Genomic DNA, 26,635 nt, shown 5'->3' on the forward strand with positions numbered 1-26,635 from the left:
CATTGAAATATTCCTGTCCAGGTCACTAGTGACCTCTTTTTTTTTTTTTTTATCAAACTGAATGGTCAATGTTTAATTCTCATTTCCTATGGACTCACAGCAGCATTTGAACTACAAAGATATATATTAAACTTTCTATTTCACTTTTCCAATTAAAAATTTAATAGGCACCTCAAATTTAATGTGTCTGGTTATAAACTCTTGATCTCCCCATTCTGATTCTCCCTCAGTAAATGAAGACTTTATGCAGAACTCTAATTGCACCAGCAAAATACTTCGCAGTCACCTCTAACTCCTCTCCAGGGGATTTGTTTCACTTAGAAGACCATCTGACGTCTGTACCATGGCCTATGCCCAGAATGATCTGTGCTCTGTCTACTTCCTAGCTTCATCTCCTCACTTTACTCCAGTTTCTGCTGGTCTCCTTGCTGCTCCTTAAACACTCGGGCAAGTTTCTCTCTTTGGGACCTTACACCTGAGGTTCCCTCAGTTTGGACATTTGTCTCCCAGGTATATACAAGGTCTTTGTTGAAACATCATTCCTCACAAAGGCTTTACCTGATTGCTCCCTACACTAGTACGTCTTCCAACACTCTCTATCCCTTTACCTTGTATGGCTTTTCTTCTTTGCTCTGATCACTATGCAAAAAAATCATATATTTATTTTTTGTGTGTTTTGTCTTCTTTGCTAGAATGGAAAGTCTATCCCAACAGGAATGTTATCTGTTTTGTTACTGCCTTATTCTCAGTGCCTGCCACACAACTGTAGAAATATCGCATCCCTGTTTCACAGGTTAGGAATGGGAGAAACCCATAGGTAAGCAATCTGACCCAGGACATACAACTAGTGAATGGAAGAGCCAGGACAGAACCTGGCAGCCTGACACCAGAGTCTATGCTCTTGCCGACTACACTGTACTCTCTCTAATGCAGTTGGTTTTTGTTAACAACTTGGGCCCTGTGGATCCCCAAAACTTTTACTTTCAGAATTTATACCTAAACCTAAAACACACACACACACACACACACACAATAGTGTCATCTGGCATGTTCCAAATCCTCCCAGAATCTTGATTGTTTTCTAAAAAGATGAGGATTGAAGAGAAAGAATACTTATCCTCAGTGGGATATTGGGCTTATTTCTAACCACCGCTATTTCTAGTATCAGACCAAAGTAAGAAAAAGATCCAAGAGGAAAGGAGGAGGAAGGAAAGGAAGAGGGAGGAAAGAAAGAGGGAGGGAGGGAGAGGGAAGGGAGAGACCATGCAGACTCAAGCAGGTTCATGTTTTACTTCTTTTCACATCACACCAAACTCATACCACAGCTTAACCCCACAATTGATGAATGTTCTTTTTATTGATTCTGATTCAATTCAAGGAGAGGGAGGAGGAGGAAAGGAAGTAATAAAATCTTCCTAGAAGACAACACACTCATGCCGTTGTAATAGATGCCACTGGTAGGATAGAGAAAAGAAAATCAAAAGAAGATGAGTCCCTGGCTGGAGAACAGAAGAGCCATGTGATGAGAGAATTTTGTTAGAAAGGATCCGAGAACAAGCAAAGGACGGATGGCTCCAGGTAGGCTAATCAAACCTGTCTGCCAATGTTTAAGCTGTGAATGGGGATGGCAAAAGCCCAGCCACCAATGAATAAAGGAGTTTAATAGAGGTTAACTATCTATTCTGGTTATGTGTTTAAGATTGATAAGCTCTTACAGAAATGATGCAAATTCTAGTTCGAGAGCAACAAAGACATCTGATTTGTATTTACATGTGCTTTTATTTCTAAATGTTTGCTCTGAAAAGGTTCAAGGAATTTTGAGGCCACTTGTTTTATAAATGGACAATTATCTAAATGTTAGGTAATTTATTTACATACGAAGCTAAACTCTGCTTCACTATGACTTTTCTGACTAATCCCATTTTTGCTTTGGTGAACTGCACTGGCAAACTGTTAATTTCCCCAAATATCAGTTCTTTAGGTATTTAATTCCCCTGTGGATCTCCTTTGTTATGTTCTCTATACTCTTCTTTGGTTTAACGTCTTTGGTTTAACCATCACTCTAGATAAAATCCAAGTCCATATACCAATCATTACCTGCTATATATTTGGATCAGGTCCTCATCTTGTTTACATCTCAACTTCAACATGTATAAATCTGAATAGAATCACTCTGTACCCCCTAGACAAACTCCTCCCCTGACCTTCCCATCTGCCATGGAGTCATCTTTGCCTCTATTGTTTCTCTACCCACGTTCCCAAATGAAATCAATCACCATGTCTTTGTGAATGTTTTCCCATTTGTTCCTTTCCTCTCATTTCCTGCCTTGGCTGGAATCCACGCCATAATTATCTCTCCCTTGGACTTCTAATTGGTCTTCTCACCTCCAACTGCCCTTTCTTCCAATTCATCTAACATAGTCCAGTTAAGTTAGCATTTTTACTCAAAATCTCCAGTGCTTTCTCATGGCCATTAAATAAAATTCAAATCCCTTAACCCAGTATTTAAGTAATCCACACGGTGGTCTGACTCTATGGGATTTGTCTTAATCAGATCTCTATATCAACAACAAGAGCAAACACAATAATAATAATAAAAATCTATTCACTATTTCGGAATCCCTTAAATGTCTTGTATAGCTCATGCCTTCTAAAACTATGCTGTCCAATATGGTAGCTTAATGGGTAAAGAATCTGCCTGCAATGCAGAAGACCCTGGTTCAATTCTTGAGTAGGGATGATCCGTGGAAAAGGGATAGGCTACCTACTTCAGTATTCTTGGGCTTCCCTGGTGGCTCTGACAGTAAAGAATCCACCTGCAATGCAGGAGTCCTGGGTTTGATTCTTGGGTTGGGAAGATCCCCTGGAGGAGGGCATGGCAACCCACATAGTATTCTTACCTGGAGATCCCCATGGACAAAGGAGCCTGGTGGACTACAGTCCATGGGGTTGCAAAGAGTTAGACACAACTGAGTGACTAAGCACACACATGATAGCCACCATCCATATGTGGCTTTTAAGTACTTGAAATTAGGCTAGTCTGAATTAAGATTGTGTTAAGTGTAAAATATACACTGGATTTTGAACAACTCACATGCAAAAGAATGTATTTAGGTATGAGTTTATATCATTAACTTTGTATTGACACTATTTTTATATAATAGGTTAAATGAAATACATTTTAAAATTTACTTTCATCTGTACCTTTACATTTTTATAGTATAGATGTTGAGAAATTTAAAATTTAATGTCTGGCTTGACTTTGTGGCTCACAATATGTTTCTATTGAATAGTTTTCCTTTAGCATGACAAATATGCATGCCCAGAGACTGAAAAAAAAAAAAAAAAAGGAAAAAAACCAATATAGAAATAAAAGAATGATGAGATTTGGGGAAGGGTTTATGTATTTTTTAAATGGTCATTTACCATTTTAATTTTTATAATAAAATGCATGATTAATTAAGTTTAGAAATTATCATATTCCTCCATTTCTACATGAAGACTTCCTCAGGAATCTCATCCTTAAATAATTTCTCCCTCTTTGGATTTTCTACATATATGATCTGAAGCCTGCTATACATATGACCATCCAGGTTGCACTTTAAAAAAAATTCCAGCTGCTCATGCCAAGTGAATCAAAATATCTGGGCATAGGCTCTGTTATCAATATTTCGTAAAAGCCACATTAAGAACCACAGACCTGTAACAACAGCTCATACTTGTGGCACTTATTAGATGTTCTCTCTTTAGTACAGTAAGTACAATACATGGTCTACCTGTTTGTTTGTTTGTTTGTTTATCTCCTTCACTAAACTTAAGGTATGCATCTTTGCATCCTCTATGCTTTAGGTTTTATGCACCATAAATCTTTAATAAGTGTTATTAAATAACTGCTGGAAAGTTAAAAAGGATTTCCATAAATGAAATTATTGCAGATAAATTGAATGAATTCTATGTGTCGATTACTGAATTAGACACTTAATACCTCATTTATTCCTCACTGTGATCCTGTGATGTGGATGCTATTATTAGCCCCATTTTACTAATGAGAAAATGGGTGCTCAGGAAATAAAGCAGCTGGGACATCCCACCGATGAGTGACAGAGTCAGGATTTGAACATTGATAGAATGATTACAAAGCACCAACGATTCATCACTATAATCCTGAAAAAACAGCAGATATTATTGTTCTCTGTACTGGGTATTCCCATCATGCAGCCTGGTCAGAAGGGTAGGAGAGTGATAGAACAACACAGGAGAGTTTCGGATCGACACGTTGTTGTATAGTTACTAAGCCGTGTTCGACTCTTTGCGACCCCATAGAATGTAGCCCTCTAGGCTCCTTGGTCCATGGAATTCTCCAGGCAAGAACACTGGAGTGGTTGCCATTCCCGTCTCCAGGGGATCTTACTGACCCAGGGATTGAACCTGAGTCCCCTGCATCGCAGGCAGATACTTTACCGCCGAGCTTACAGGCATTGTGTAAGGTCCTGTGCATAATAAGTGCCTGATGCCTAGTAGACACCATGGGTGTTGAGACCCTCATTGAGTTCATGAATGTCTGAGTCATAAGACATAGTTCTCTGCTGAAATGTATTCTGCTGAGAAAAACAGGTTAAGGAAATGGACAACTATAGTACAATCCGATTTGTGCTAAGAAAGAGAAATCCAAGAGGGAGGGTGACCTAAGAACACAAGAAGCCACCTAATTGAAGACTTTCTTGAAGGGAAAAGGCCATAACCTCAAATCTCTTGCCCAGAAAGTGGTGGGTTAAGGAATGCTTTGGATCCTTTTTGTTTAAATCTTCCAGGATCCAGGAGTGTACCTCTACCTATTTGTAATTAGCACTGCCAATAGGACGCCTGTGTTACATCATGGACTGTGATGCCTTCCACACAGGAGCTCAAGGAAGCCGGAGCATTGCTCTCAGCTTCACCCCTCCTTCCCTGCATGCATTTAGTGGTTGCAAATTCCTACCTAATGTCCCTCCTAAAGAGCTTTCTGGTTTGTCTGCTGAAATGTCCAGCCTCACTGCTATCACAGTAGTTTGATTTGTATAGTACTGGATGACTGCGTTGGCCTCCAAATGGGTCTCCTTTCTCCGTCTTACCTTTTCCTTTCATCCCTGCAATCAGAGATCTTCCTGAGGAGCAAAGCTAAGCGCAGTGTTCCTGTCTCGAAATCTTGAGTGGTTCTCCATCACATACAGAGATAAAATCCAGCTCCTTATTGACCTTCAGGTTTCTGCTTGAATCGCCTCTTTTTAAGCTGCCCCTCTTCAAGCCTGTGTTTGGGGACATACTGAATTGGATTTGCTTACATATCTTGAATCTTGTCATGGCGGGTGATGTTTCCAAGCTTAACAGAGGCTTCTCCTTCATTCCAAGTTCTGCATTTCCCCCCTCCACCTTCCCCTCTTCCCTGCATTTCCTCCTACTTCTTCAAATCTCAGCTAGATGTCAGTTCCTTGACAAGCCTTCCCTGCTTGCCAAGTTGGGTAGGGAATAGTTAAATTGTCCAGAATAGCAGTTATTCTACTACATCGTGATTATTTTCCCAATTAAGTCTGAGGATCCTGTGCTAAAGAGAACTTGGTATCTTTTCAGTGTCTATTTCTAATGTCTAGTCCAGCTCCTGTCACTTAATAGAAACTCAGTGTATATATATTTATATATTGGGGTTGCCTAGAAAGGCAGTCAGCCCCAAACACATACCCTCTCTCCTTGAGGGAGCATGAGAAACTGATTAGAGAGTCTACCTAAGAAAACTTTACCTGAGTTAGCAGTTGGATGAAAGTTGTAAACGGAGGTCTGTTGGTGTCCCAGTGGATGAGTGACAACTATGTAATATTTATATAATCAGTATCAACTGAACAGATTAGAGAAAATAAGCTTGGAATCAAAAAGCCCTTCTCTGGCCAGTCTAGTCAATGTAAAACTGTCCAAACCATCCCTAACTGGCCACCTGGAAATACCTAGTCTTTCAAAGGATGAATTGGCTGCCAAAACTGAATTTTCCATCATCAGTGAGAGTTTTTTTTTTTTAATCCTCTGTTCCAATGACAAGAATATAAAAGTACACAATTCTCTGTACAAATGACAAGAAGATAAAAGTCTGAATGTGATATGAAGTTCATATCTTTTTCTGCATTACATTTTAATTAGAAAGAATGCTAAGTTAATTATGCAAATTTTTTGTGTAAGAACTGCTACTATTATCAGTAAAACTACAACACTGAAATAAAATTATAGAAAAGGAAATATCACACTTTTGTTTCTAAAGAATTTGCATTAAGCTCAGAAAGAGCAAATAATGAGGAATGAAAGAAGTCTTTGTTATTCCGTAGTTTCTATGATCTGCCAAAATGTCAAATAATCCATTTAATCAATCAGAAAATTAAAAAATGTGACAAGCCTCAAGGTAGTTTGAGATTACAGCTGTGCAAAGTACTTCAACTGTAGCATGAATCTATGTCACAATAGCAATTACTTAATGGCTTGTTTTTCTATAACTTTGTTGATGCAAAAATACAATTTAGGTTTCAAATTAATTGTGGCTTCTCTCCTATTTGAATCTTGTGTACTTGATTGGAGGCTGTTTACACATATTTGTTAAACTTGTGCTCTAATGAACCTCACTTTTATAGGGAAACCTCATCTATTAGAAAGAAACCCTCACTATGTTTTAGCCCCAAATTTAATTATAATTTTCAAATCTTTCTTACAATGTGATACAACCAAGCTTTGGAAGGGATATGAGAGTTTTGAAAGGAAACATGAAATACTCTGATAACCCAGGAAGGGGAAGTCACTCATTCAATTATTCAACAAATGTTGAGTTCCTACTTATAAAATAGACCCTCTGGGTAAGTGCTTGAGGAAAACAGGAGCAAGACCAGAAAAAGTTCTTTCTTTCACAGAGCCTAAGTTATATTTCTAAAAGGTCTTGTAGGTCTTCATAGAACCATTCAACTTCAGCTTTTTCAGCATTACTGGTCAGGGCATAAACTTGGATTACCATGATAATGAATGGTTTGCCTTGGAAACGAACAGAGATCATTCTGTCATTTTTGAGACTGCATCCAAGTACTGCATTTCGGACTCTTTTGTTGACTATGATGGCTACTCTATTTCTTCTAAGGGATTCTTGCCCACGGTAGTAGATATCATGGTCATCTGAGTTAAATTCACTCATTCCAGTCCATCTTAGTTCGCTGATTCCTAGAATGTCAACACTCACTCTTGCCATCTCCTGTTTGACCACTTCCAATTTGCCTTGATTCATGGACCTAACATTCCAGGTTCCTATGCAATATTGCTCTTTACAGAATCGGACCTTGCTTCTATCACCAGTCACATCCACAACTGGGTGTTGTTTTTGCTTTGTCTTCATCTCTTCATTCTTTCTGGAGTTATTTCTCCACTGATCTCCAGTAGCATATTGGGCACCTACTGACCTGGGGAGTTCATCTTTCAGTGCCTATCTTTTTGCCTTTTCATACTGTTCATGGGGTTCTCAAAGCAAGAATACTGAAGTGGTTTGCCATTCCCTTCTCCAGTGGACCACATTCTGTCAGACCTCTCCACCATGACCCATCTGTCTCAGGTGGCCCCACACAACATGTCTTAGTTTCATTGAGTTAGACAAGCTGTGGTCCATGTGATCAGATTGGCCTATCGTCTGTGATTGTGATTTCAGTCTGTCTGCCGTGTGATGCCCTCTTTCGGTGCCTACCGTCTTAGTTGGGTTTCTCTTATCTTGTCAAGGCTATGGTTTTTCCAGTAGTCATGTATGGATGTGAGAGTTGGACTATAAAGAAAGCTGAGCACAGAAAAATTGATGCTTTTGAACTGTGGTGTTGGAGAAGACTCTTGAGAGTCCCTTGGACTACAAGGAGATCCAACCAGTCCATCCTAAAGGAGATTAGTCCTGGGTGTTCATTGGAAGGACTGATGTTGAAGCTGAAACTCCAATTTTTTGGCCACCTGATGTGAAGAGCTGACTCATTTGAAAAGACCCTGATATTGGGAAAGATTGAAGGCAGGAGGAGAAGGGATGACAGAGCATGAGATGGTTGTATGGCATCACTGACTCAATGGACATGAGTTTGGGTAAACTCTGGGAGTTGGTGATGGACAGGGAGGCCTGGAGTGCTGCAGTTCATGAGGTTGCAAAGAGGTGGACACAACTGAGTGACTGAACTGAACTAACTGAAGTTATATTTGGGAATAGAAACATTAATTAAGTACACAATGAATAGTTAATTACAAACTGAATCAAAATTCCTAAAGAAAGACCCTCACCACTATGGAGATAGGTACAGATGAACCAGATCTAGCCTGCAAAGCTGAGAGGTGGCATATGGCAGGAGGAGAGTGTAAAGGTTGAGTAGACGTCCCTTCCAGAAAGACGGGGTAGAGCAGTTAACTGGAGAGCCTTCCAGACAGAGGAGGACTTGAGTGTAAAGAGGTGGGAATGACAAATGTGTTTAAAGGACTGACGGTCACGAAGGAGAATGGATTGCATAGAGCAATGGGGACAAGGAGGTAGACAGGGACCAGACCCTGGAGTTTCTTGGAAGGCATGGTGATGACTTTGGTCTTTTTTCTAACAGCTTTGGAAAACACTAAAACAATTTTAAGAAGGAGATGAAGTTGATGTGTCACTTTTGAATTTGAAGAGCTATGTCTGGCTGTGCCATGAGACTGGAGACCCCAAGAGGGTTCAGAACAGATCAGAAATGATAAACTGCAGGCTCTTGTGGGTCCTTCTGCCGTTTGATCTTGAATCATGGCAGTGGAGTCAGAGAAAACTGGATGGGTTGAATACATACATAAAAGATTTAACTTGAAATTAGAAATGGGTTGGGGGGAGGGATAAATTAGGAGTTTTGGATTAGCAGATACAAACACCATAAGTCAAATTTATTCTTTTTCTAGTATGGATGTGAGAGTTGGACCATAAAGAAGGCTTAAGTGCTGAAGAATTGAAATTTTCAAACTGTGGTGCTGAAGAAGACTTGAGAGTCCCTTTGTCTGGCAGGAGATCAAACCAGTGAATCCTAAAGGAAATCACCCCTGAATATATTTTGGAGGACTGGTGCTGAAGCTGAACCTCTAATCCTTTGGCCCTTGATGTGAAGAGTCGGCTCATCGGGAAAGATCCTGATGCTGGAAAAGTTTGAGGGCAGGAGGAAAAAGGGGGTGCAGAGGATGAGATAGTTAGAAACATCACTGACTTGATGGACATGAATTTGAGCAAACTCTGGGAAATAGTAAAGAATAGAGGAGCCTGGCATGCTGCAGTCCATGGGGTTGCCAAGGTTTGGACACGACTTATAGACTCAACAACAACGATATAGCACAGGAAACTATATAGCACAGGAATATTACAAGATATCCAATGTCTTGTAATAAGCTTTAATGGAAAAGAATATGAAAAAGACAATATACTGAAATATACATATATGTGTATATGTATATTCAGTTTATATATATATGTCACTGAATCACTTTCCTGTATACCAAAAACTAACACAACATTGCAAATCAACTATATTTCAATTTAAAAAAAGAAAATGGGGTAAGAACTATACCAAGAATTACGCCTGGATTTCTACTTATGCAATGGATATAATTCACAGAAAGAATTGGATAAGAAATGGATAAAATTCACCTGTAGAGGAGGCCCAGGTTTAGGGAGGCCCAAGATATCTCATTTGTTTTAAACATGTTGCAAATGATATACCTTTGAAACATCCTAGTGAAGATGTCTAGATAGATAGGTTAGGAGATAACTAGAAGGTAGTTATTTATATGGATTTGGAGCTCAGAAAAGAGACAGACAACAAAGGTATGAAGTCACAGACCTAAAGAGGCTTACCCAGGGAGAGAAGAGGAAAGGAGGAAAAGACCCAGGCCCAAATTTTGAGTAACTTCATATTAAATATTAAAAAGCCAACAAAAGAACTGGAGCCATAGCCAGAGAGATTAAAAGGAAAACAGGAAATTGTTGTGTCATAGATGTCAACAGAGGAGGATATATATAAATGTTTTAAAGGTTCAGATCAACAGGTTAGATCACTATGAAGAAGTCAGTAAAACAAGAACTAAAATAGCCCCTTAGATTCAGCTACATGGAGGTTATTGGTGACTTTAACAAGAGCTGTTTATGGATATGAGCCATGGATTATAAGCAAATTGTAGTGAACTAGTGAACTGAAAGTAAGTAGGCGTTAGGAAAAAAGAGATGGTGATTATAATCATAATAATATTGGCTTATGCTTGTCAGAGGCCTGGTGCGCTACAGTCTATGGGGTTGCAAAGAGTAAGACACGACTTGGCAACCGAACAACAACAAATATTCCCGGTGCTACTTTCAAATTCAATTTTTTTTCTTCTGGCTGTGCTTCCACAGCATGTGGGATCTTTAGTTCCCCAGCCACAGACTGAATCTGAGCCCCCTGCAATGGAAGCTTGGAGTCTTAACCTCTGGACCACCAGGGAAATCCTTCAGGCACTATTTTAGTTCATAACTTACAACAATCCTATAAGAAGCACCCTATGGTTTTAATTATTCCTTCATAGAGAGGTTAAGTAACTTGTCCAAGGTCACACACAATGACAATTCTCTGAAAACTTTTGTACATGAAAGAGGTTTATTGAGGAAAGTAGCTGGAGAGATTGACTTTAAAAACAGCTTAGACGGAAGCCCTTGGTTTGTTTCTGCTTTGGCAGGAAAACATATTTTTATCCTGTCAAAGAAATGGAGATATGGTTCCCATTTTATACCCTCCTGGAGAATGGAGGTGCATGTCCCAAACATGGGTCAGTCGATACTGAGCCCTGCTTAGCTAGCCAAAGAGGAGCAGAATGGAAAATGCTTTGTATAAACAGTTATCATCCTTAGACTAAGAATTCCTTTTATATCTGTGTGACAGTAAAAGGAATGGGTGGACATTTAAAAAAAAATTTTATTGGCATACAATCACTTTACAATGTTGTATTAGTTTCTACCATACAGCAAAGTGAATCTGGTATACGTATGCACATATCCCCTCTTTTGGATTTCCTTTGCATTTGGGTCACCATAGAGCACTGAGAAGAGGTTCATTCATAGAGCACTGAGAACAGTAGGTTCTCATTAGGTATCTATTTTATACATAGTATCAATGGATGGTGCGGAAAGCAGAGAGTGGGAGAGTTTTTTAGGGTTTTCAGAAAGTTGTGGCTTCCACTTCTGCTACCAGGATTAAATGTCAAGTCTCTAAGACTGCAGGCAGCGGGCGTGAGGACCTCCACCCGTGGCAAAGGTCATGAGGAAGGAGGCTCGACATACGCAAAGGCAGGATCGAGCCTCAGGAGTCCCCCTGGAAATTCTCGAGCATCTACCCCCATAACCAGAGCCTGCCTACTTTACTACTTTGTGCTCTCACCTACACCTCTGACTTTATGGGGGGCTGTCCCCCACCACCTCTTTTGGAGAAAGAGTTAACTTAGAGCTCCAGTTAATAATAATTCCTGGGCGTGACAGGAGTGTTCCAAACTTACAAACTCCTCTGAAGGTTCTCTAGCCTACCTGACAGGCTTGTCCAGCCACATGTGATTGCTCACAGCCTCCCAACTGTGAGAAGAACAAGATGCTTTAAACCTTCTAAAAACAGGTTCCTTAGAGAAGTTAGAAAACTATTAGTATAAGTATAGTGGGTTGATTAGAAATTGTATTGTTGAGCCAATCATTTGTTGAGCCAAAATCATTTGTTGAGCCAATGTTTGCTGCCAAGTCTCCACATCCCCTACCCTTACACACATTAACGAATATATAGAAGAAATAAGTATTAACCTTTGATATTAATCACGTTAGACATTAGGCTAAGTAAATTCTTTCCTTAATTAAAACCCACTACACCCTCACCCTATAGGAATGTAACTTTATTTGGGTGGCGTCTGTTTTAAGAATAATCACCCCTGGAGAAATAAGTGTTGACTGACCGCTATCACAAGGAGAGGGTCATAAATTGTCAGCAGGCCCCCTGGCCAGAAGATGATGTAATACCCCTAAGACCTCTATATACATCTGTATGAAGCACCTGACTTTAATAAAAGTCAGGACTGCTGACCCTGCGTGACTTTTGTATAACATCTCAGTGTATAAAAACAGACCCTGGAAAAATAAAAAAATGGGATCAGTTCCTCAAAATACTGGTCTCCTCTTGTCGTTCTCTCTCTCAAACTCTGGCTGAGTTTCCATCTGGAGCGCGGAGCCCGCCAAGCTTACTAATTTTGCCTGGGCTTCTAAGATCCGACCGGTGAGGCCTCAGTGTCTCCTCTCCTTTGGGAAAACGGAACCCCTGAGGCCTAGGTAAGTGGTGCAAACTTCTTGTCTTGAAGTTTTATTGGTTTCCCGTGTAAACCAAGCTACTCAGCGTCTTTTCTCTGCTGAATTTTCCTGCTGAGCTATCCTCATTCTATTACTCTTTATATCTCTAATTAATATCTAATTAAAGCCAGTGTATTCGCCAACGCTGTCTCTCCTTCGAATTTCCCTGGATCCACCAGGGCTGGACCCTGGTAAGTGGCACCAGCTCAGTCATGAGCTTCTGAATAAGATGACTTTTCTTATTGCCAAAGGGAGCCTTCTATACATCCACAGAACCCCAGGCATCCCTTTTCATAACCCTTATTCTACCCTGACCACTGGTTCTGTCTATGTCTTCCACCACTGCCACTAATCCCCACTGTGGATTGTGCCTGCCTTGCTCTTGGCATCACCTCATCCCCTGACACAGGGCTTGGCACATGAACCAGTGAATGAACTTAACATCACCAAGTGAAATTAAATTTTTGCCATTTTGTGTCAATTTCCAACCTGATAACCCTCTAGATGCTACATCTCCAAGTCCTATATTTCATTGAAGTATTTCTGTTTACGTATCACTTGAGCCTCAAAACCACCTGAAGTAAGGATGGAAATTATACCAGATTGCAGATGAGGAACTTGGGCCAAGAGAACAAGTGACCTTCACATGCTCATGCATCTCGCCGGGGGCAGAGTTGAGCCCTCCCACTGTAATCCTACTGCATGTTCACTAGCCATCATCAGATGATGCACTCTTCAAAGACAGAAAGCTTCTCATGGTTGCAAAAGGATGGCTGAGTCGTTCTGAAATATCTGCCTCACCACTCACCTTTATTCTTGATGTCACCTGCCCTAGTAGAATTAAGATTTGGACCTGCTTCCCTGGTAGCACAGTTGATAAAGAATTCACCTGCAATGCAGGAGACCCTGGTTTGATTCCTTGGTCAGGAAGATCCCCTGGAGAACTAAAAAGGTACCCATTCCAGTATTCTGGCCTGGAGAATTCCATGGACAGAGGAGCCTGGGAGGCTACAGCCCATGTGGTTGCAAAGAGTAGGACAAGACTGAGAGGCTTGCACTTTCACTTTCCTCAACTGCGCTGTTTACACAAAGAAGTGGGGGAAGGCCTGGAAAGCCTCCCCAGTGACCCAGTGACTTCCCTCAGGGGTAGCAGGACGCTTACTGCTCGGTATTCAGAGACATTTTGCCCCTAAGGCCACTTCTGCCTTTTCTAGCAGTATTCTGACCATTAGCCAGAATTATTGGAAAATGTTAGCAGCAATATACAGAATACAGCAGTTGAGGTGGCAGGGGGTATGGAGTGACTGAGGGTCACAATTCCTCTTTCCTGGACAGGTTCACTCATTAGAAGAGATGAGAAAGGGAGTGTGTGTGTGTGTGTGTGTGCTCATGCATAGGAAGAGTGGGACAGGCCCACTCCAATCCCAAACCTCCAAGGAGAAGTAGGAATAAGGGATCCTATGTGCTGTGCTTAGCTGCTCAAACATGTCCAACTCTTTGCAACCCCATGGACTGTAGCCCTCCAGGCTCTCTGCCCATGGGGATTCTTCAGGCAAGAATACTGGAGTGGGTTGCCATGCCCTCCCTCCAGAGGATCTTCCCAACCCAGAGACAGAACCCAGGTCTCTCCCGCATTGTAGGCGGATTCTTTTCTGTCTGAACCACCAAGGAAGCCCTAGTATCACCGTATACAAGACATAGAGGGGGCGGGGTTAGAGCTGAGACACAATATCTCAACAGCTGGCACACCTGGTATGAGTCATGTCTGGAGTTTGAGGATGGACACTAGGGACGTAATGAGAATATGTGAAAAGCAGCTGGTGAATCACTATCTCTCAGCCCTTCAATTTCTAAATTTGAAAAGAAAAAAAAATAAGGACAATAACTTCCTGGTGAGATGCTCAGAAGATTAATCAAAATGATGTATGTAAATGACACGGCCTGGAACAGACTGATGGTGGATTATTGTGGTTTTGTTTTTTTTTTTTTTTTACTTTCTGAGCATCTTGGAGGGGGAAGACATTGTGGAAATGGTGTGAGAGGGAATGAGGCTTTGAATATCTGAAGAAAAGTTTATTTTCTAGACTTAAGAGAGCATAGCTGTTGATAGACATTAGTGGGGGGCTTGGTTTTAAATATTTGGTTTTGATAAAACTGAGGGAAATATTTATTGAAATTATTTCCTACAATCTAAATAAGATGAGGGGCTTCCCTGATAGTTCAGTTGGTAAAGAATACACCGGCAATGCAGGAGGTCCCAGTTTGATTCCTGGGTTGGGAAGATCCCCTGGAGAAGGGATAGTCTAGCCACTCCAGTATTCTTGGGCTTCCTTTGAAGCTCAGCTGGTCAAGAATCCACCTGCAATGTGTGAGGCCTGGGTTTGATCCCTGGGTTGGGAAGATCCCCTGGAGAAGGGAAAGGCTACCCACTCCAGTATTCTGGCCTGGAGAATTCCATGGACTATACAGTCCATGGGGCTGCGAAGAGTCGGACACATGGGGCCATAACCAAGAAATAGATATTTAAAGTAAAAATGAAATTTTAAAAATCATGAATTTCATTTGCACAGAGTCTGGTTTCTTTCAGGGGGGCCTCATAGTTTTCTGCCCTTGAATTGAAGATAAATTTGTGCTCCTGAAAAAATTGAATATGCCCACAGTACACATATAGCCTACATGGCTATGGTGAATGACATTCTGGTTCCCTTTGGAGGTTTCCTATCAATTTGAGCTATTTATTTTACCTGGGCACCTGGGTAAATTTCTTGAGAAATATTAATGCCTATCAGTAAATAGTAGTGGATTATCCATAGAAAGTTTGGAATTTCAGACTTCCTGTGTTTAGAGGAGGCACCTGGGTTAAGACACATATTCATACACTAGTGGTTTTTATCAGAACACAGTGTCCTGTGTAAGCCATCAATTGATTCATCTCTCAAGATCTTTCTGGAAGTGAACAGAATTCTGTTAATTATTCTTTTTTTTCACTGATGTTAAGCAGTGTTTGATCTTTACCTCTGGCATTTTTTTGTAACAGTTCAATCCATGAGTAAGATAAGAACATCTTATCTGACAAGAGATCTTATAAAGGCATATACATGTGAGAAAAAAAAAATATAGGACCAATTTTGAGAATTTTAAAGAAAAGACAAAATAAAATTCCAAGTTTTTTGTTAGAGTACATTTCTTTAGAGAGAAATGGAAGAGTATGTGTTTTTATATGTGAGATAGATGTCTAATAGGTTTTATCAAAGTATGAGCTGGTTTGAATAGTCATTCACAAAGTGTCCAAATGACAATTTTGTGGTAGCTCAGAGAGGCACAAAAGACCAGTTATCTAATTGTTTTACTTATATTCAAAGAAATGCAACAAATGCTACCCATTTCTTGGTTGTTTTGTAATTGTATGAAATTCAGAAAGAAAAATGTGAAGGGGCCAGATTGTGCAAGAGAGAGTGAGATAAAAGACTTCAGAACAAGTTAACACAGCCAGTAGAACAGGTAGTTCAACTTAAAAGTTATATCCTACTTGCCATAAATACCACCAATCTCTTAAGACATCAAAAGACACTCCTGTGGACATTTTGACATTAATTTTAATGAGGAACAGGGAGACACTGATAGTTCAGAAGTAGCACGGTGTACTCTAATTCCTGTGAGCTGACTCACTGTTTCCACATTTTTTCAGGTGCTGACCTGAGTCCCTCAGTCCCAGCCTTTCTTCCAACTAACAGGATGGTCTTGGAACTTCACTGCCTGCCACACATAATAGAGGAATTGGAAAATATAATTTCTGACTTCTTTCCATCTCTAAAGTAATTTCTTTTATTTTCAATCTTGAATCAAAGTTCAAAACATAAATTTAAAATGGCACAAGCTGATATTCTCAGGTGGAATCAATCAAATGAACCGAGAGAGCAAGGGAATCTAGTGAACATGGTAAAAATCAGTGTGATGCTACTCAGAAAAGGCAAACAAAAAATTTTCTTACGTTTTCCTCTTCTTGGAGTGTGATTGGTAAAACATGCCTGGAAAGCAATTTGGGAATATAAATAAAGAGCCATAAAAACACCCACTAACTTGTGACTCAGTAATTCCACAACTCAGAATTTTTCCTAGGGAAGAATTTGGATTAAATTTGATGTACAAAATGCACATCATGCTATTACTTATAAGAAAGGAAACTGGAGAAGAAAAGGTTTTTGTCTTATGAGAAGACAATGCTTAAAGCATGGTTAATTCAAATGATGAGAAATCCAAAGATTCTTTGCTGTTAGGATATATATTGTCAGTATCTTGACACATAGAGGCCAGGAAGCACCCAATGAATATTACTTCCAACAAATATTTGAGCATCTACTATGTACAGACGTGAGTCTAGACTCTGAAGATAAACCAGTAAATAAAACAGACAGATACATCCCCTGAATTCCTGAAGCTGATGTTCTGTGAGGAAAGGCAATCAATCATTTTTTTAAAAAAATCAGGTAAATATGTAGTATATTAGATAATGAAAAGTGTTATGCATGGAGAAAAATGAATCAAGGTAAGGTGTTGGGAGGGTTTCCCACATGGCTTGGTGGATAAAGAATCTGCCTAAAATGCAGGAAACACAGGAAACAAGGGTTCAGTCTTCAGGTTGGGAAGATCCCCTGGAGGAGGGCATGGCAACCCAGTCCAGTATTCTTGCCTGGAGAATCCCATGGATAGGGGGGTCTGGTGGGCTACTCCATAGGGTCTCAAAGAGTAGGACATGACTGAAGCGATTGAGCACTCACAGCATGCAAGGTGCTGGGAGTATGAAAGAGGAGGGGAATTATTATTATTTTATTGAGGTAGAGTTCATTTATAATGTTTTAGTTTCAGTTGTACAGCCAAGTAGTTATTATTTTATAGAGAATAGTCACGTGACAGATCTCACTGTAAGAATGAGACTTTTGAGCAGAGACTTGAGGCAATGAGAGAGTGAGACCTGTAGATTTTCAGGAAGAGTATTCTGGGTGGGGGCGGGGTGGGGCGGCAATTTCAAAGGCTCTGCAGTAGAAGTGTAACTAGTATATTCAGAGAATAAGACCAAATTCACAAGCCTGGACTGGTTGAATGAGGGGGCAGGAGATGAGATCAGAAAGAGGGGACAAATGCCTGGTGAGGTGCTGTGGGTTACTAGAAGCACTTCAAACTTAATTCAGCGGGCAATTAAGTCATCAGTATTTATTGAGCCCTCTTTGTGTAACCTGATTTTGGATGACCAGTTAGTTGCTTATATCTTTCCAGTTAAAACATGCTCCCAGAATATTTTTACATCTTTTGTCTAGAAAGTTTATTTCATCATGCCTCATTAAACATATGAAAGAGAAAAGAGTAATGGAATGAAGGAATGAAACTCCAGGGCTGCTAGTATTATTGCCTAAAATCAACCAATATATTCTACATTCATCTTGATAAGGACTAAAGGCGAAAATAAGTGTGAGGAGGTCTGGCATTAGCAGATTGTCACATGTCTAGGGGTCTGTTTCATGGAAGGTAGTGAAGAGAGGAGACATCCAATAGTGTCTGAATGATTTCTTCAAACCCCCATCCCACTCCACCCTCTGCCCACCAGTGTTTCAAATCCAAGCACAGTCTATAAGTACAGGGTCTGGGCCAATTCTTTCTGGAGTAGCTATCTTTGGAAGATCTGGATCCAAGAATGGTTTAAGGATGGAAGACCTGAAGCTCATGACCAAGAGGGTTGTGTTATTTGGTACTTACTGAGTTCCTGGGCTCTGTTCTCCTGTGTGGAGAAGGCAATGGCACCCCACCCCAGTTCTCTTGCCTGGAAAATCCCATGGACGGAGGAGCCTGGTAGGCTGTAGTCCATGGGGTCGCTAAGAGTCGGACACGACTGAGTGACTTCACTTTCACTTTTCACTTTCATGCATTGGAGGAGGAAATGGCAACCCACTCCAGTGTTCTTGCCTGGAGAATCCCAGGGACTGCAGGGCCTGGTGGGCTGCTATCTATGGGGTCGCACAGAGTCGGACACGACTGAAGTGACTTAGCAGAGTTCCTGGGCTCTGTTCTCCTGTGTAGATCTCATTCTGATCCGGAGCTGATAATGAACCCTCAGCCATGCCTGACATCAGATTGAGTGACTTAAAGCTCATAAAGGTCGGCAGGCCATAAAAGTACAGGCCATTATAAGCCCATTCTTACTCAAGCAAAGACAACTCAGAGTACATGCTTACGTTGCAAGGTCCAATTGTGACTAAAACGATTAGGTTTTACTATTTGAAACATAACTTCGGAGTTCCTGGGACCATCCAAAGAATGAGAGAAAAATTCTGCACTCCTTATTTCACCAAATAGAAAGCCTCATAATTCCACAGCATCATTTTGGGACTTGAACATATTGGACAATGTGTAGCTTTTCTTAAGCCGCAGAAACCCAGATCTCACAGATATTATTCTCCATTGATTAACATAATATTGGTGAAAATTCTGATGAAGTGAAATTTCTGCTAAGGATGTGGGAAGGAAGCAAAGAGAGAAGGATTGTTCTGGCCCATAGTCACACTCTCATCCTTTGCTGCAACACAATTTTGCTCATTCACTTGTTGAGTGAAACCACTTTTAATTGCAGCATTTTGTTCCACTGGCCAACAAATTTATAGGCATTTACATAGGAATACACCATGGGATTTATTGCCAATAAATCACTCTGAAAGGCTGGTGTCTAGTGACATATTCAGTATCCAGAGTGGTTGGGGGATGTTGAGCCCTTCTTGAAGGCAACCACTTTTGCACAAGTTGCCTCATGGTTATAGCAAATATTGGAGTTTAAAGACAACCATGCAAAAATAAAAGAGGGGAAAGGTTGGGAAAACACATGGCTATCCTTGAAATCACCGGCATGGTGGCAGCATAGACTTGTCCTGTCCCACATGGGTAAGAGCTGATTGCAGTCCACTGAGATTCAGCAGTAATTAATTAATCTAAGTAAGTGTGTCCATTAAGATCTACTACCTGTATCTAATGGCACTTGTAAAGATATTTAGAAGTAAATATGTGTTCCAGGGTTGAATACTTCATAAAAGATTTTAAAGAACTACTTTACCTGAGCTTTTCATAAATTCCTTGATAAATTAATTTTTAAGTCCCTGACTCTTGCCCATGGAAATTTGGCTGATGTCCTAAATCCTGACATAGGTCTTATCCCTGATCTTAGGGTATTTTTCTTGCTCTGAATCCCCAGAGTGATTTTGTATATGTCATTTGTACATTTTATCTTAAATGTTCTAAATGGCCTTCTTAACCATACAATTGACTTTTTACTGTGATATGGCCTTTTACTTCTTTATTTCCTTCCTCCATCATTTTCTTCCTTCCTTCCTTTCCCATTAAGTACTCCACTAATATCCTGATGGTTCAGATGGTAAAGAATCTGCCTGCAATGCAGGAGACCTGGGTTCAATTCCTGGGTCAGGAAGATCCCTGGAGAAGGGAACAGCAACCCACTCCAGTATTCTTGCTTGAAGAATCCCATAGACGGAGGAGCATGGTGGGCTACAGTCCGTGGGGTTGCAAAGAGTCAGACATGACTGAGTGACCAGCACTTAATATCTGAATACTCACTAAGGATTAAGGATATTAGTAGGATCTGGATACATAGGGGTGAGAGTGAGGTTTAAAAAGATGAGGTTTCAATTATAATAAAAGAACTCTGGATACAAATATGGTGTCACAGATTTTTCACTATACTCTATTTTTTATAGCAATACACTTAGACTGTAATTTTTTAATATTTCAGCATTTGTGTATTTGTGAAGTCCTTTTCCTTATCCACAATTATAGGCTTTAGTGATAAAGTTAGTTGTAATTTCTATATGTTTAAAAATTAAACTGCATCAAAGTTACAACTAAATTGACCAGTCTCCCCAAAGACAATGGTATGCAAATGTTGGGAGGGTAGCTACCAGCGTTTTCTTGGTAGTAGGAGTGGGTAGTTTCTAAGGAAAGGCATCATTTATCTTTCTGGAGCAGTCCAGACATTTCAAAGTCACAGGCTACAATCTCATTGTGCAGAGGAAATGGAGAGACAAAAGATAACAAAAATAAGCTTTATTGGAATTCTCATTGAAAAAAATAACAGAAAACCAGTAAAAATTAGTAGAGGTCAATAGTCAGTATTAAAACAGTCAAGCAAAAATAAATATACAGAAAACAGTAGAAGTGAAATAGGTCAATCATTTTTAAAGCAGTTCAAGAGAAAAAAGCTATTGATCCAACTGAGGGATTTCAGTCACCTATGGGAAGGAGGCAACTACACTTTTTTTTTTTTTAAGTTGTTTGTTTGTATTTTATTAGGCATTCTCAGAGAAGGCAATGGCACCCCACTCCAGTACTCTTTCTTCCCTGGAAAATCCCATGGGCGGAGGAGCCTGGTAGGCTGCAGTCCATGGGGTCGCTAAGAGTCGGACACAACTGAGCAACTTCACTTTCACTTTTCACTTTCATGCATTGGAGAAGGAAATGGCAACGCACTCCAGTGTTCTTGCCTGGAGAATCCCAGGGACGGCGGAGCCTGGTGGGCTGCCGTCTATGGGGTCGCACAGAGTCGGACACGACTGAAGCGACTTAGCAGCAGCAGCAGCAGGCATTCTATTTTTTCACTCTCAGAGGGGCTAGTTTTCCATTGAAGGGAGTGGGGAGAAATGGGAACAGAAGAGAGAAGAGACAGGGCAGGGAAAAAGCAATATTCATGAACTTATTTTAACATGCTAAATGCTTTGTTAGGTATGCCTAACACTCACTTAATCCTCACAATATTCTCCCAAGATGTATTTCTTCTCCTCATTTTAAAGATAAAGAGGCTCACATGGCTTAAACAACTTGCCCCAGGTCCCCAAATTAAAGTGGCAGAGAGATTAGAACCCAGTTCTCCAAAGCCCCCCATTTCCTCTGACACCCAGACTTTCTCCACTACACTCGTAAAGCTGAAACAACTCTCAGTGGCTCCATGGATCTGAGAAGGTGTAGATCGAGCCCACCCAATGTCTACCTTTTTAGGAGCTTGGGAGTAGAGCAATCTGGACCACATTTCCAAGAGGGCAAGTCTGATTGGACTGTTTCTTCTTTGTTTCAGAAGAGAGGTCACAAGAGGAGGAAGGAAGCTTAGGAAAACTAAATGCAGCCTCAGGATGGGTGGGCTACCAATAGTTTCCAGAGAAGTTTCATTAAGAGACAATGGAGAAAAATGTATGATAAACAGAAAGGTGCAAACCCAAATGAGCATGTAAATCAATGATTACAGAGATGAATCAACTCTTGTAACCTAGATTCCTTAACTCTCAAAATCCCAGGATAAAGAAGCTCAAAAAAACACCATGAATGTAGCAAAGTTATACGCCCAATCATTTCTCCAGCATGTTCATAGCTCCATAGGCTAACATTTTCTATACTGATGGCCCCTTCTTAGTTGATGATTTTTCACAATGTATTTCATGGCTTCCATCCCTACATGAGACTTTATTACTATCACATAGGAATAAAAAGCCATAAAGCACTAGAGTGAATTTATCTTGGTCGGATGCAAAACTTATTTTCTTCACATGACTTCACAACCATTGCAAAGCTAACCAATCATTTCATGCTACATTAAGGAACATTTTAAACTACACATAAGTGACAGGAAGCACACTTAAACAGTGACATCACAAATTAACAAGATTTTATCCTTCAGCCACATGCTTAGCTACAAGGACCAGGAAACAAGACCAGAAGACACTCAGCAACACTCAACCACCGAATGCACCAAAAACAAAGGACATTGGGGACAATTCCTGGAGAAAAGCTCATCACTTGCACATTGAACTTGGAAACACATGAGGAAAGACAGAAGACAGACAAATCACTGATACAAACTGAAACCAGGGTGGGTTATTTCAAGCCTCTGACCTCAACGTTTTCCCTAGGAAGCATTCTTTCATGCTCACTGCCAGCTTTTAGGCTTTTCAGGTTGGAGCAGGTGGGGAGGGGGACCTTAACACCTGCTTGCACTAAGTCAGTGTTAAGCCTTCTACACCTAAATAACAAAAAAGAAGGAAAGAAGGAAGGAAAAAACCTACAGCATGCTAAGCAACCACAAGTGCTAACTGCTCATCTACACACCTTCACGAAGGCTGACACTACCCGCCTCCCCCTTCCACAGAAGCATATGTCTAACTATGCCAGAAGAGTACTGTGCGCTAATCCCATGTGGTAAGTAACTCTGTCCAGAGCCTGAGAACATTCTTTATGTTGCATTAAAGTGACCTTCCTCTTGGCATTATTAATACTTAAAAGCGGTCACACTGAAACCCAGTTCTCTGGGACCACTGAAAACTCAATGCCTTCAGTTCCCATGGGTTTTCTGGCCTTTGAAAAATAAACCTGGAGTGCCTGTTTACCAGTTCCTGAAACAGCATCCCAGTCTATTAAGCCCTGCCCTCTGCTTTGTGGAAAATATTGTATTATTCAAATTCAAATAAAAGGAACAAGCACTTGAGTTTCTCATTAGGAGCAAGAGCTAGGCAAACTCCACCAAAAGGTTAGGAGAATGAAATCTTGCTTTATGTGACTCACAGGAAGGAGACTGGAAATAGTTAAGTGAAAGGAAGTGCAGACATAAATTCAATTATCATGCACAAAACATGCAAATGATTTAAGCACTGCATCTGAAACTCTAGTTTATATTCATTAATCTCAGGTTGCACTTTTGAAGGAGAAAGACATGCTAATTGGGTCCAGATTAATGCACTCCCAAACCTCTCCAATTTGTTTTTAGGTGAGGGTTAAATGAGATGGATTAAAATAAACACAGCTGCTCCTCTGCCTCCACTTCCCACCCCCCACTCCACCTCGACCTCCACCCCCAGCTGCTTCACCTCCCCAGCCTCACTCCAAACCCAGCTGCCTGACCTCCACACTCCTCTTTAGGAATTCAAAAACCTGAACATTTTCCTTCTGAGGATTCACTGGAAGAATACGCTTGTCTCTTAGTCTTTTCCATACTACCCCTTTTCCCATAAGCCACTAAATTCCAGAAAGAGAATCAATCACATATTTAGTCCTGTGGGTTCCTAACCAAAGCAGCAAGGGTGTGCCCAGATGGGTAAGCAGCCTTGCATGTCCATGGACAGCAGTTCTTTACATGTTTGGGTCTTAGTCCTTGAACCAGGGAGTACTGAATGGAGGTTTCAAAAGCCTCCTGGCACCTGTGTGTTTGAGGCCAGAGTTGCAGCAGGCTGGCCTGGGTGATCCTGTGACTCATTATTTATGTGGGGAACTAAGGAAACAAGAGCATACTTGGGCTTTAGGGTTGCTACTCCTCCTCTGTGACTCCCTTGGCCAGCAGACACTGGCCTAAAGCAGGAGACACTGAAAGTTTCTTTGGAAAAGATCCCAAATTTTCCCTCTCCCTCCTCCCCAGCAAGATTGTCCTTTGAAGCAGAACGTTATTTATTTCAGATATGAGTTTGGGACATCAAGAAATAACATGTTTTAGGGAGAATGTTATCTTGTGAATAATGGCAGTTTCGAAAATAGTAAAAAAAATTTTTTTTGGACCTGATCTTTAGAAAACCAGAACAAGGGACAAAGAACTATGGGCTGCTGCTGGGAACAGAGACAAGCACAAAGGTGGACGGAAGGGTTCCTCCCTGAAAGAACAGCCCATCAAGGAGTTAAACCAGGCACCAAAAAAAAAAAAAGGAGAGAGACCTTCAAACTAATTTCACACTGAAAGTGATGTTTAATTTGAATCAAGCTCTTCCCAAAGGGAAAGGTTAGTCTCATCACTGGGCTCATAGCCTCCTCCCCGCTTCTCCTTCTGTATGAATTGAAAATTCAGATTGACCATTCATCATGATGTGACACGTTCTTTTTTTCTTGGTCCAAAAATCAAATAAAAGCCTCGGACCACATCTGAGAACCCGTTGGCTGGCCAATCCTCCCCACCTATGTGTGCAACAGAGAGAAGACGAGTACAAGGGCACATATACACACGGAGACAGATTACCGGACATGCACTCACACAGATACACACAGCTATTAACAGTTGCGGGCTCAGCAGCCCCAGTGGACTGCTGCATATTTGCAAATGTAAAATTAGTCACAGTAAATAACAACAAGGACCAGACTGAGAGCAAATCTGTCAACAGCCTGACAAATGCTCTGAGCGCTCTTGAGTTGGGAAGGACACTTAGGATAGTCATCACTCCTAAAAGAGAAAAGGATTATACGCTACCCAAACCCTAAGTACAAGCTAAAGATATTCACCTCATGAAACCATTCCTCAACTAGCCCCTTGGCACTTGCTGGAATTATTCGCAGCACGAGCTCCACTTTCTCATTTTCTGCTGACTCCATGTGGGTAATTCCTTCCTCATGATTAAAAGTGAGCTTGGCAGATCCTTCAAAGCGTGGTTTGAGGTGTGGTGGGGCTCCGAGTGCCTCCTTTGTCTAAGGCAGGTTGCTAATAATGCATCAGTGCCTGGACAGGCAGGCCAGGGGAATATTCAGGTACCTAAAATAATTTTTAAAGGTAAACTTTAGAGCTATCTTTATATAAACATGTTTTTATAATAAAACATGCAGCTGACAGATGAAATGAACTGTTTACCTTAGAAAAGAATAGGTAGGCTTTTCTCTTCCCAGTATTCACTCCGGCCTTTCTGAATGTCATCCTGAAGCGATCCTGCCTCCTTCGACTTATCCGACATCTGAGGCTGCGAGATAACCCTGGTAGCACTGGCCTCCTTCTCTGGCCCTTCATTATTAGCCTCCTGGTGGGTGAGATAGAATACAGTGAATGTAATAATCGTACTTCACACAACAGGCTCGCTCTCTCTTTTAAATGGAAAATCCCCTTATTACAAAACAAGGGGTGTTCTTTTTCTTCTACCTTTAAGTAGGACTGCCACATTCATTGCTTTTTACAAAAACGCAGCTGCTTTTTAAGCTACAGATAAATAGAATCTGCTAGGCAGATTCGATGCAGTCTGAATGCATTATTTTCTAAGACGCTTTGGCGAGGGGCTTTTTATTATAAACTGGAATGAACAAGGAAAGTCCCTTTCTCTTCTAATTATGAATGTGTTTTGTTCCCTACTATTAACCTACAATGTCAGATTGATCTTCTTCCTTCTCTGCCGTCAGTTTGATAAATCAACTTTTTTTTTTTTTCTGGAAAATTAGAGGGCTGATGATTAAGTCTTCATGGACTCCAGTGACAAAAATAAAAATGGCACAAGAGAGAAATGAATGCAAATGCTGTGACCATAAATAAAGACAATGAAGTGGCCCTCTGATGTCCAAGGTAACGAGTCCTGTTTGGGCACTGAGAGTTAAGATGCAAGGGATTTACTTGTCAATTTCATTTTCATTAACTTAATTTTAGTAAAATTAAGGCTTTCTAGGCATTTTCATAAAGTTGACCTTATATTTATTCACCTAAAAAGAGAGAAGGTAGAATAAAGACTGAATAAAACAGTACCATTTCTGTACAGAGTGCCCAGACCTCTGGTGTTTGTTGTGTCCTTGCTCATAAAGTATAATTGTCAGTAATTTTACCAGTTCTCCCTTCACTTCTGGAAGCAATGCAAAGAGGAATTAAAACAGAAAAGGAAACACTGTGATAAAGGGTATTCAATTTGAATTTCTGCTGGCCTCACTCTAAATCCAAAGATAAACACAGAAAAATAGTGAGCTCCTAATAATATCAAAAGACGATCTAGAAATTCTATTCACCTAGGTGTTGGTTTAATTTTGATCCCAATGTTGATATTTCTGACTATAATATTACAGTAGGCCATGGCGGTTATGCTCTATGTCTATATGGATATATTGCCTCGCCAAGGAAAGGAAATCCCACAGGGCATCAGTGGGGTTCCAATTAAGTAATAATAAGTATTGCTGAATCTCAACAATAAGGGGAGATTGCCTCTGTATCACAGAAGGACAGATAGGGGCCCACCGCTCAGTCTACAGATCTAAAGCTGAGGCTGCCATTTCCCTTCCTTCAGCAGTAATGGAAGGATGACTGTGTGCAGCGGATCATTTCAGAACAATCTATTCTTGTTTGTTTATATTATTTTGAGTTTATTTGCAATAAAGGTGATAGTGGGACTCGGAGGGTCCTTGTGCAAAACAGAAAGGGTTTCATGAAAAAACTCTGAACTGGGATCACATGCATATTCCAGAGACCTCAGAGAGAGAAAACGACCTTGAAATTATATT

At 40.6% G+C, this 26,635-nt stretch overlaps 1 long non-coding RNA gene across 3 annotated transcripts in view; it reads right to left on the reverse strand.

The window, feature by feature from the left end:
- Positions 1-20,893: 20,893 nt before the first annotated feature.
- LOC102390919 overlaps positions 20,894-26,635 on the reverse strand; it is a 108,919-nt gene continuing 103,177 nt past the window's right edge. For 2 of the 3 annotated variants that reach the window (XR_006550481.1, XR_006550480.1), the window contains 3 exons: positions 25,020-25,182; positions 24,677-24,923; positions 20,894-21,567 (listed from right to left, as the gene is read on the reverse strand). This is a non-coding gene — a long non-coding RNA (uncharacterized LOC102390919). The remainder of the gene's footprint in view (positions 21,568-24,676; positions 24,924-25,019; positions 25,183-26,635) is intronic. The other variant, XR_006550482.1, reaches the window with a different exon arrangement.

Source organism: Bubalus bubalis, chromosome 4, assembly GCF_019923935.1.
Source record: "Bubalus bubalis isolate 160015118507 breed Murrah chromosome 4, NDDB_SH_1, whole genome shotgun sequence".
Taxonomy (NCBI): Eukaryota; Metazoa; Chordata; class Mammalia; order Artiodactyla; family Bovidae; genus Bubalus; species Bubalus bubalis.